The following is a 12793-nucleotide window of genomic DNA, read 5'->3' as shown; positions in this document are numbered from 1 at the left end:
AGTAATTCTTGAAGCTTGAAGCATGTGAAGCTTCTTGCTGGAAGATTAGGATTCTGCCAGTGCCTCAGACAGCGCAAACACACACATACACACACACCATGCTCCCTGGATAGCAGGCCTCCAGCATACTGTGAAATACTGTTGCATCAATGGGGAGCTAGTGGTTGCTGGAGATAAATACTCCTCATTGATAAGTGATTGCACTGATTAGCTGCTTGGATTTGAGCTCAAACTCATATTGTTTATAAACTGTCAGACACCAGTCACATGTTCCAATCTGATGTAAAATCTGGAAAACCTGCAATTTTATTCATCAGTTTTACAGAATTTGTCTTACATTTAACTGATGGCCCATAACCCAAAGATATTTAACTTCTTAGATTGTAATGCAAGTGAAGGTGGTAAATCCTCACATTTGAGAAGCTTTAACTGGAGAATATTTAATATTTTGCTTAAAAACTTACTCAAAATGATTAATTGACTATATACATATCCACATTCATTTTCTGTTGAGCAACTAACTAATCACTTCAGCTCTAATGTCATTATTAGTGAAACCCACTTTCTGATGCTTCCTTTCCACCAAAACAAAAGAACACAAGCCTATAAACACTCAAAGTACTTAACCAGCTCTCCACTACCATCACTTCACACATACAGTACATGATGAATCAGACTGTCTTCTTATGTGTGTCTTATACAGTAGCTTTCATCTGATTTCGTGTGGATTTCATCATCCATTGTCTGCGTTCGGCTGTTGCTCCCATCCCCTCACGTTGTATCAAACCAGATTCCGGCAGTGTAGTCCGACAGAAGAGAAAGGAAAACAGTGCTGAAGCCTTTCCATCTGCTCCGGCTAATGATGATGCTCTCCCTGGCCTGGAGCAGAACTGTGTGAGGGAGATTTACACCCATAATACCCCTGGGGCTCTGGAGCTGCACCACGCTCCAAAACACAGTCACTCCATCACTTTCTATATGATAGCTGGCAGAGCAGGTAACAATAGACCAGCAACAATGTCTTTTTGTATTACTGACAAGTGCCTTATTTGGTTGACATAACCTGCCTCGGTGTCTGAGGAGTGGCACCGAGCACATGGGAAAATGGATGACAGCTACACCACTGAGACGCTGTGCAGATGCAACAATCATACCAGACTGTTTTTAAAAAAATACCCAGCAGTGTTTGTGTGTGTGTGAGATGAGGCAGGTGAGAACAGCAGCAACCGAGAGAGAGGTGGCCATCTTTGCAATACACTAATTGGAATGATGGTAGGAGGGGAAATCAGGCATCACAGCAAACTAAACTGAACAAGAGCTGCCTTTTCCCATCTACTCTATTACAAAGGTTTATAAGATGTAATTGCCCTTCAATTTGGAAGCTTTAGACCCACTATAAAGCTCTGTGTGGGACTAGCCGTGACATCTATCTCCTAAAACAAGTGAGTTAAACAGTAAGAGGCAGAAAGAAAGACTGTGTGTGTATGTGTGTGTGTGTGTGTGTGTGTGTGTGTGTGGTGGGGAGGGGGAGAGACAGAGAGACTCATGTAGAAAGCTCCACTCCTCAGGGATTCAGTGTTCACACACAGTAAATGGCAGTGGCACAGCTCTGACCTTTGAGCCACAGCATACGAGTAAAGTGAAGGGGCTGTCAAAATATTCCTTCAGAAATGACAATCCACCTCACCAGTCCCAAGTCTTGACATGGCAGGCAAGTGGAGTGCCGTAACCTGCTGATCCCAACATTACAAATGAGGGGATTATCATGACAACAAACTGCAGCTCAACACACTGCATACCCAAAAGATATTCGGGCACTGCCCCTTTTTTTCAGTAATGTCCCACACAGATATCCAGCAATGACAGTTGGAATATGCACCCAAAATCCAGAGCAATAGGAGTCGTCTGTATCAGAATCCCAAACAAAATTTCTAATCAGACTTCATAAAATAACTCTTCCGTGTCAGCAGCAACTCTGTTGTTATGATCCAGCATTTACACAGTTTCTGAATTTAGGATTTGAGCAGCAGTTGAGCAGCTTCTTTGCATCTTCATTTACACCCATGTAATACTCAAGTCCACAGAGAATAACTCAATTGTAAAGAATACCAAAATATCACAAGCAAATTACCAGTGCTCTGAGAGCAAGCTTGGGAGGAACAAAGACAGGCAGCCATAATTATATCTTGGCGTGTATAGCATGTCAGTGAGCCACCTTAGTTCTGGAGGGCATTCCCCTGGGCCCCTCAGGCATCAAAATGATGTCCAAATTATTTTGTGCTCTACTGCAGCATAGCGCGATTATCATATTTACTGGTGGTGCATTATGACAACACTGATGTTTACACCTGTCTCTGTGAGAAGGCAAGGTTTACACTCTGTAATTTAGCAAATGTACAGTATGCATATGAGCTTGTTGGCAGGGATTTAAATTAGGTCAGAAATGGAATACATCAATAGCAACCCATATGTGCATTTTTCTTTTCTTTTTTCTCCCTCCCCTCCCCAGCCTTCTTTGCTCAGAAGCTTGGCGATGAAGCAGCTTGACGACTGCAGAAGTGTGATATGTGCAAATCACATTTTCAGATGAGCTTGAAACTCCTTTTTAATATTCAGATATCAGACATCCTGCACCGAGAAGCCCGCTAAGACACGATTCGGGGGAGAAAAGCAAGATCCACGTCATTAAGGAAATCGTCAGAGGTTTACATTTTACATATTTCACAAAAATGTACAACCAAGTAAAAACATCGCCAGTTATCTGTGATAACAATGCAAATTTTTGTTAGTGAGCGCATGAAGATTCTGTCAAAATCCAAAGTCGCTCATGTCTTTCTTTTCTCTCTCTCGCTGTCTTAACACCCTCAGCTTATTGGTGCTTTTTCCTGAGAAGTCACGCAGGCTTGTGGAGTCAAAGACGGTGAAAGGTATATTTACCACGAGGCACGGGAACACGTGTCCCCATAGCCTGCCAATAGCTCATCAAACACATAGGCCTGTGGATGGACGCAAGCCTGGCTGGCATTTCGAATGTCTAAACAGCCTCCACTCTGCCACATGAACCATCCTATTTATTTATTTATTTATTTGTTTCAGTCAGAGCCACAAAAAACAGCCCCTATTTCTCGACTATTTTCTGCATATAAATACACTGCGACAACACCAATGCCACCGCAAGGTAGATTTTTCCCTCATACCTGTTCCTTTGTGGTGTACAGTACTCTGACAATTATTTTGCCACTTTATAGCCTCAACTTATTCATTGGATGACAAAACATAACCCCTGCAATTTCCCCCTACCTCTGTCATTTCCCCATGTCTTAGCCTTGCGCCAAATTTGTCTCTGTGCCATTTTAATTACAGCCAAGGCAATCTTTATGGTGGTATTCTGCGAGAACACCAATCTGCAAAAAAGGTGATAAGTAGGACCGCCACCGAGCTTTGGTATCAGTAATAAACAGACACTTAATTGAATAATTTGACCTAAGAGGCTGATCCTGGGAAATAGCAGGTTGGAAAAATTATTTTGAATATTGAAGACAGTTCGGTGTTTTGCATTACGCCTGCAGTAGGAGAACACAGTGGATTTGGCAGGTTGCCCGCCAACTCACCAATGTGGGCCATGGTGAGTCTTTACAGAGCAGATAAGTGAGCCTTTGGTATCCTGGAAGCACTAACATGTGCGATGTGTGTGTGTGTGTGTGTATTTTGGAGGAGAAGGTGATACATGTATGCATGAGTCTGTTTGCAGGCGTGTGTGTGCATGTGATCGATATTGAGGGAGGAGGAGCAGTGTGTGGGGGGCGAGTGTGAAGTGTGCCCACTCGAGGTCCATTTCAAGCTAGCAGCTACATGGGCACATCCCCCTCCGTCGCTTAAACCCAAACCCACACACACATAAAAAGACACAAATACACACACAGCAGCTTGCCTCAGAGCCTCAGAGACAATGACTCGCAACCCCTTCCTATTTAAGGATAGCTGTCAGAGGATGATGGCTCCGATTCAACACTGCAGCAGGTTTGCACAGAGCTCCCTGATAAAACAGAAAAAAGCCAGTCTCCACTCTCTCCTCCCTCTCTCTCACTCCCTCCACAGTTCAACACTGATTTGACTGCTAGCATAATTTTGCAGTGGAGACTATTTGCAGATGCAGCAGAGTTATCAATCCGAACAGACACACAATCCGGGTCCAATGTCACTTCTCCTCATTATGTTAATGGTTAATACATGCAAATGAAAACATTCCGGCAATTTGATTTCTTTGAAGATAGTTTGCATATTGTCTTAGCTATAATGATGGTACACTTTCTCCCCAGCTTCGATTTATGCAAGGCTAGTTAGTTCATTTTTATCAGCTCTGAGTTCATTTCTAGGGCTACTGGAATGTGTTTTCCCCTTCCCCTCACTATTTAACTAATTAGGATTCAGGTACCATAAGCAGATTTTTCACGCTATTGGTGTTTTTCTTAATTAAGAAACAAATGAATTCTCCCCAGCAAAATAGATGGAACAACGGGATAGGGTGCCAGGGGCCAGATGCGGCGCTTCTTAATTAGAAGTCACTCCATTGTCTGAGGTTTTTTAATGAAGCTCCAATCTAAATGGATATCAAAAAAGCTTCTAGATAAAAACACACACACACACACACACACACACTGGCCATTTAAAATAATAAGGAAATAAAGATAATGAAAGACAAAAGATATGTACTGGCAACCCTGGCTCACACCTCCAGTTCAGTGCACGCAGTGCTCTCGTCACCTCTGGCTGAGCCCTATTAAAACGGCTCGATCCCTCCCCTGCCCCTGCCTGCCTGCAGCCATGTCTAATGTTCTGCCAAGCCAACAGTGAAACTCTTTTTTCAACTTCTCATCAAAGGTGGAACTTTATCAACTAACTACTTCTGAAAACGGTTGCAGCTGTCAACTTCCTGTCTTGACTTGAAAAACTACTGAAATTCATTCTCATCATATCAGTATCATTTGTGACAGACTAATGTTTTGTGCAGAAAAGGCCAATGCAAAAGTTCCAATTAGATGGAAGACATTGTCACTTGAACACACTCTGGAAGATAGAAACGGTGGTGTGCAATTAGATTTGAGCACCTGGGATGCATAAGAACAACGCAGAACAAAAGAAAAGTATCTGTGTTGGAGTTAATTTGTAGGGATTTTCTGCCTGTGAAGCCCAGTCGTCTCAGTCAGCCTCAGTGATGCTGTTGTGCTGCTGACTGAAGGCGATAACATCAGGGCTGTTTTTGACTGAAATAAAACCCACAGCATGCCCATATGTGCTGCCAACCCCATCAGTTCTTCTTCACACGGCATGGCTTAGGAGCTCCCAGAGGATGGGCCAGTGCCCACTGATACGGGCCCAGCAACCATCTTGTCCAGGCCAAATATTCCTGAGCCCAGGGGCTGTGCCATCAATGCCATGACTTGTGCCAGACTGGATCCCACCCAGCAACCCATTTCAAAGGCTTTTTTTTTTCATGGATCAGGTATGCAGTGTGATTTTTCCTTTCCCTTTGTAATGTGCTGTGTCAAAGGCGAGCTAGACTGACTTTAAAGTCATATACTAGCTTTTTCAGCCTTTCATTTGGGAAGGAGGCATAATTGATTTCTGACTTTTCAAATGTCAAGTTGGAAGAGATGACAAAAAAAAGAAAATTGTGCTAAAAATCAATCAGCAATATGGGCATGTTGATTTGGATGTTATTCAGTGTTTAGGGCTTTTATTAAAGAGTTAATAATACTGGGCAAATACAACATCTATATCTTCTCAATAATTGCCAGGGGAATTTGACGTTTATAGAGTATTACCTTGTTGAGCAGCAAATTCAGTCACAGCTAAACACAATATTTGTATTCTAAATAAGCCAAAAGATATTAAAAGATCATCAGTTACTCATGCAGAATGTTTGAGTGAAATCCAGTTCCCTGCTTAATTTATCCTGGTTTATGGAGTGGAAAACAGTTTTCTTAAAAAAAAAAAAAAGAAGTAGCTTCCCTAATAAAAAGTCACATTTTTAAACACCTCTATTTATCCACACATCACCATAATCCTCTGGATGTTCACTCATGTGCTCTCCCTCTCATTTAAAGCATTACTTGTTTATTTATATCTGTGAATGAGATTAGAGGGCAAGATTACTTAGCGCAGATACATGAACAGTGATCAAAGACTTGAGGATAATGCAAGTCTTTCAGTGATTGCTCAGCTCTTTTCAAATCTACCGGTGGTGTATTAGAACAATACAACTGACTGTGCTCCGTATGGTGTGACAACAATAATACAAAATCCTCAGGGAGTGAACTGCATGTAAACACACCAGATCAACACAGAGTATTCTGGCACATAGTGTCCTCTAATGGAGCAAAAATGACCTTTGATCCTGATGAGGGCACGGCAAAGTAGCAATCAGTTCAGGGAAATGACATCACTTCTCGGACAGAAATGAGCCTTGAGAAAGGTCTGGTTCTGTATCGGTACAAAGAAATGTGTTTTACAGCCTCCACTGTTTCTAGCAGCTCAGCTGGGGAACATCAACCAAGGTAAAACAAGCAACATTATGCCCTTCTGATTATTCTAAACAAAACTGTGGACACTAATATGACACTCTCTCATCCAGATGATTTATGAAGCACATTATGACAGCTGAATCATCTTTTTTCTCTGCCTGCGCTGTACACATTTGGAGGAAGCACTGGTTCTGCCAATTAGCAGTGGCAGGACAGAGAAACCTGTCATTCAGATATACATGACAAATGAAGAAGGGACAGCACGGCAAAACACCAACAAATGAGTCTTAAAAACACATGCATGCATGCAATCACAACAACAACAACCAAAAAAAGAGCCAACAGAATCAGCTTGCAGTTTTGACAAACAAACTTTGCAAGGAGAATTTATTTGCAGCTGCAAACGAAGGGACGGATTTTAGGACCAGTTGACTAATTATTTATCCTGCTGGCTTTATGGCTCTCATTAATTTCCCTCCTCTCTCTCTTTACCTTCCATTGAAAGTCTGAAGTCAACCTGCATCTGGTGCTGATAACGCCAGGGTCTCAGCAGCCTCCCAGCCTCCCCTCTAACCCACCCACATGCACCTCCACAAGAGAAAAGGAGCAGCTTTCATACACGCCTACAAGGACATTAGAAATAGCTTTCTATGCTTTAAACCTGCAAAGATGTGCTCGCTCAACTAGGAAAGCATACAGTAAAGTGTACTGGACAAGGAGGCAGAGGAGGTACTACAGAGAACGTGCACAGGAGCTGGAGCATTAGAATGATACTTAATTGAATGAACTGACTTGATTAAGAATTAAGTTTCTGTTACAGATACTTGGTGTTAAAAGAGGTGTTTAGAAAAACATGTCAATATTCCTCAAAAAAGGGATAAAAAGTATATTGTGAAGTACTGTACAGAGCGATCGCCCAGCCCTACTGAATGAGGTAAGTCAGATTTTAGTTTAGTAAAGTGGGTTGTGTGACTTTGTCTGGCATTGGCTGCACATTCCCCCTTTTTTTTCTCCCTCTCCTTCACCCTCTGTCACTTTTTTGGGTTGAGGGGGTTGTCTGGCCCATTCGTGCTGTTTTGGTGAGATCGCACCCCAGCAGGTCTGATTAGTGGCTATCTGCCACTCCCTAATGGCCCAATCTGGCTTCCGGCACCCTTCTCTTTCTCTCTGTCCAACTTCCCCAGCACTGCCCACCTCGTCCTACACCTGGAGATGTCCGTCACATTCTCCTCATTGAAACAGTGAATGCCATCCCTTCACATGTGAGGACCTCATCATCAACCCACTGGTGCCCAATTTGAGTCATTCCTTCCAAGGAGTGAACTGATAGACTCCACGCTGGTCACACTTTCAAATGCAACAGAGGCGCAGTGACCGAGGACTGCTGAAAAGCAAATATTGTCGACTTCTGGTGACTTCAAACAGCAGTCAGATGGCAGAGACTACCTAGGCAGTAAGGAAGCTGCGTTACACACTACACAAGAGAAAGGGGCTAAAGAACTCTTGGTGATTCCTTTCATGTTTGTCTTTACAGGAAACCCAGAGCATTCATTTCTCTTCTTCTATGCAAAGGGAAGTAAACATGGCACTCTCTGCAGGCCCATGAAATTGAACAGTTCTGAGCATAACAGCCAGTCCTTTATTTCTTGTGTTTTAGAATTAGATGTGTTAGCTGTACGGCAGCTCTTTGACATATTTTATGTATATATAAATAAATTTAATGCTTCAAAGATGAATTTGCATTTAATTCAAAATACATATTTCATGCTAAATCTGTCACCATTCATGGGTCAGCCAAGGAAACTATTTTTGAAGTTTCTAGACTGAAGTTTAGCTCGACAGGGCAGTCAATCATTGAAGACACACGTGCAAACGCAAACACACAAACCTACAGAAGTGGGAGAGAAAACTTAACCCAGTTAAGTTCTGTTTCAGTCTCCACAATGCCCCAGTGATGCTCTCTTGCAGTCTTATTGGGCTATCAGTGCTCAGGGGTCATGGGCCTGGCCAGTCAAGATAAAAGAAACCCGGATGAAATGAAGCATGTGGGAGCAGAGAGGGCTGCTCTCTCCTGATGGAAGAAACCCAGTCACCCCGAGAGGTGAAGCTGTAACAGTGTCATATTGACCTGAGTGACCCAGCTCACCGCTTCAGCTGCACAACTCTGTTTAAATGAGATGGGACAGATAATAGGGTTCTATTAATTTAACAATGACATCAATGGATTACAATCAATTACTACTGCAATAACTTGGATTTTATACATGCATTTGATTTAATTATATTTAGCCATCTAAATTACTAAATAAAATATATATAAAAATAAAGTTGCAGTGAAGCAGACACCACAACAAATGTCTATGTGATGGACTCTATGTACGTCTGACTTACTTATACCTTATCTAGTTTTATTGTTACTACTGTATTTCCATGCTATACCATTTTATACCCAGGGAAATGCTGTACTCTTTAGTCTGTTGCCTATTAATGTGTCAGAATTAGCTGTTTTGGAAATAAAAATGTAAAAACAAGACATAGGTCAAGCTGACAACATGACATGGGATGATATACTGTAGAATTATTTACCCAGCATTGTACAATGCCATGGTCATACTGTCTTATCTGAGCTGGTATGTATATTTTACTTAGTACATGTAACTATATATTGATCAGAATACAGATCAGAATGATCAGATCTCAAATCTGATGATGATGGGATTGCTTCATTATGTTTCCAGATCACTGTCAGCCAAATCTAATGAAACCACACACACACAGTCCTGGTTAAGCTGATCAACTGACTTTTGAGTGCTTAACTAAACATAGGGATGTTAACTTTGACTGTTGCTTATTATGACAGATCAGACTGCACCTGAACACACCTAGACATCAGTCTCATAGCTGCTCAAAAGCTTGTATTTGGTCATTTGATTGAATGCTTGATGGACTAATTGAAAGTGTTTCTGTTATAGCACTGGCTAGCTAGTACTGAGTTCAGCACAAAAGAAACAACTACCTGCATCATATCTGTCTCTGGCATTCATATTTGAAATATTCAGACTTGGTCTGACTAAGTTGGACACTGACAACAATGATGGCAGTTTTCAATGTTCCCCACCACTTTATTGGAATTAAGATTCAAGTCAAGATTACCTGAGGAAACAGCAGTTAGACTTATTCTCCACTGCAGGGGGACTAGACCACAGTGTACTGTTTCCCACAAGCCATGGGGTGTAATAGGATGCCTTTATGAAATATATAGAGATGCCTGCACATGTCCCACAGATCACAGCCTGGGCTAGGACGGTTGGTGAGCCCAGCAGGAGTTTCTGTGTGAGTGGAGAGAGGAAAACTGCTGCATGTTCCTGACTGCCTTGCTGAAGTGCCTCACAACCCAAAAAGTCAGTGAGGCAACAGCAAAACTTTGCCTGCGTCCCCTTCTGATGCGCCACAGTTGTACTATCATCAAGGTGCACCAGATGATACTGCTCACTCATTTTGTGCTGCCTAATTAGCTGCTGCAACTTCCCTCCCCACTGCTGTGCCATCCATTCAGAGGTTCTCGTAAAGCGACCGTCATTAACTACAGTAGGATGAAGTTAACTCTGCTGCTGCCGCTATGTTTCACTTTGATGAATGTGTTCCGAAATAGTAGAAAGGTGATTTATTCTTAAACAAAGTCATGTTTTATAACTTAAACTTGATAGTTGGCATTAGATGATCCCTATACTGTATGTGTTGTACATATAATGGGATTCACGATGGAATTTTCACCCAAATACTGAAATAGCTCCTAGTACTATACACTCTCTTTTCATTTTCAGTGTTTTGTTCTCCTGACATCGAATCCCACACACACACACACACACGCACAGCCCCCACTCACCCGCTCACGCCCCAGCCCTGCACTGTATAGCTTTTCTTTTCTTGTCAGGAATTTGATAAAGCCTTTAGTGAGTGTGGTTAGAGCACTTGGGCTGAGGATCTGATGGGGAGTGTGGGGTCTGTCACACACAAACACACACTGTAAGTACATTCTAATTAGCTGATGTATGCAGGACCTCGTCCACGTTGGAGGGGTATCAAAAAGCAATCAACGCCCCATCCCTGATGAGCTCAGAAGACACAGAGATCCACATTGTCTATGGAAAGATGATGTGTGGCTGGACCTCGACTTGGCTTTCCAGACCACCATAATGCCATGCAATCACATTACATTATGCACAGATCTGAACCCCAAAGCCACCAGATAAAAAAAAAAGTAAAGGCAATACTGAGTTCATAATTCAAAAGCCTGATTATGATGGCTGCTCTTGTGAAAAGCTGCTGTGGAGAGCCAGAAGAGGGATTGCGAATGCCACAAAATATAGTTATAAATGCAGAGGAGAAACATGTTCAAGAAACAGCCATTATCAAGAGCAATAACGTGCAGATAGAAGAGAAATCAGTGGAGTTAAAATGACAGCTCGTTGCCATGGAAATCTGAAAAAATTAAGTCAGCATGTATGAGTGTATGAGGAGAATTTCTGAAAGTGATTCTTCTCAGTGAAAGGAAATCAAACAGAAATAGAGTGTCAATGAAAGCACAGATCCATGTTAGCAGCATGAAATGGTGAAAAAACAAATCCTATATGATCTAAGATGCTGCCCCATTCAAAATCTAATTTGACCTGAGGCCATGCAGCCAATTTGTTTCAGTAAAGACCATAGGTGTTTTAGCTGCAAGCTCCAATGGAGAAAAGCATGCGTGTCACACAAAGACCATCGGTTAGCGACGTACCGAAAGGGACTCTGTATCACCATCTTATCTTCAAAGGACTGGGCAGGGGCTCTGGGGAGCTGTGCCACTGCCTCGCCTCCTCACAGACACACACAGAGGGAGGATTTGGACCTGAAAGCAGGAACCAGAGATCTCTCGGCTAGCACCCAGGCCTGGACCCTCCTCCAACTCGCCCGCAGAGAACAGGCAGGGTTCCTGCACACACGGCACGACATCAGTGAGCTGATCCTCCACCACCACTACCCTCCTCCTCTCTCTCCCCTCCCCTCCTTCTCGTCCCCTGCAAACTGCCTGCCCATTTGCTTCCTGGTCTCAGCTTGACGGAGGGGATGGGATCTGAACTCAACTTAGACACAGAGTTTCCACATTTCACAGATGGCTGGGACAGGCTTTGCATGGAGGTGAGGAAACAGAGAGAGAGAGAAAAGCGAGAGAGGGAGCCTCATCGCCGGCGCCGAAGCGGGGCCGATTTCACACCGTGGTAGAGTGCGCTAAAGCAGGCCGCCGTTAATCCACTCACTGAGGGGAAGGCCTGGAGCTATTCTGCCGCCCGACCGCCATCTCCCTTCACAAAGCCATAAATGGTGCATTATACAACTGGCTTCAGAGACACTGCTGATATGCTGATAGGTGGCGGACAAAGACCTAGGCAACCACAGGAGCGGAGCCATATGCAGGATTGCGGGCCTTAGTGCAGGGACAGAACGACTGACAAGTATTCAGGCATGAACTCTCAAATGCTGTACCTGCTGAGGTGTGGACTGTTAGAGGGCTATATCTGAGCTTTAATCAGGGTTAGTTCAACTTCTGCTTTCAGCCCCGAGACAGAGATGGACATGCATGAACACTGCTTCTTCTGCTCTCCAACAAAATAGCTTTTTTTAACTTTCTCCCCATGGTGTGTTAATATCTGCAAAGTTACCAAAAGTCTTGAAGATGAGTCTTTGAACTTATGAAAGGCAATCATTTTGAATGAAAGTGGACAGGAAATATATAAACATGGGGGAATTTAAATAAATTGCCACAAAGAAAATCATGAACAGGGCAGTGAATTATGTAATGATAAGACAGCCACCAGCCTAAGCCACAAAATGAGATGTTTTACATGAAACGAACAGCGGTCTAGATTAGAGAGCCATCCTGTTTAGACATGAAGCCAATTGGGTTGCTATCACATGTAGAGAAAATTTGAAAGATAAGTGGGAACTGCGAGAATTGTTATAATCCAACTGTAACAAAAAGCTGAAGTATATTGGCTTTTCTCCCCAGAAGCACTGCATGATAAACATCTTTGATGAAAGAAGTTCATTACTTGTGCGCTGTGTATTGTAACATGCTGTATTATGAGTTGATGCCGACCTACAGTGAGACAGGCTCTAAATGAAGCCTTGGGAATTTAATGGACATCATTAGGTGAAAACATATAAGAGATAATTATGGTAATTACAAATCCCTTTTATTTGCCCTGAGTCTTTGACAAGAAGGTTGT

At 42.7% G+C, this 12793-nt stretch overlaps 1 protein-coding gene across 3 annotated transcripts in view; it reads right to left on the bottom strand.

Moving 5' to 3' along the window:
- zfpm2a (zinc finger protein, FOG family member 2a) overlaps window positions 1–12793 on the bottom strand; it is a 113944-nt gene that overhangs the window by 90576 nt on the left and 10575 nt on the right. Inside the window, exon 2 of one of the 3 annotated variants that reach the window (XM_020611608.1) lies at window positions 11305–11499. The exons of the other annotated variants lie outside the window; for them this stretch is intronic. The gene's annotated coding sequence lies outside the window, so the exon portion shown is untranslated. The remainder of the gene's footprint in view (window positions 1–11304; window positions 11500–12793) is intronic. 3 annotated transcript variants of the gene reach the window in all.

Source organism: Monopterus albus, unplaced genomic scaffold (genome assembly GCF_001952655.1).
Source record: "Monopterus albus unplaced genomic scaffold, M_albus_1.0 scaffold116.1, whole genome shotgun sequence".
In the NCBI taxonomy this organism is placed as follows: domain Eukaryota; kingdom Metazoa; phylum Chordata; class Actinopteri; order Synbranchiformes; family Synbranchidae; genus Monopterus; species Monopterus albus.
This window is presented reverse-complemented; position numbering and strand designations above follow the sequence as displayed.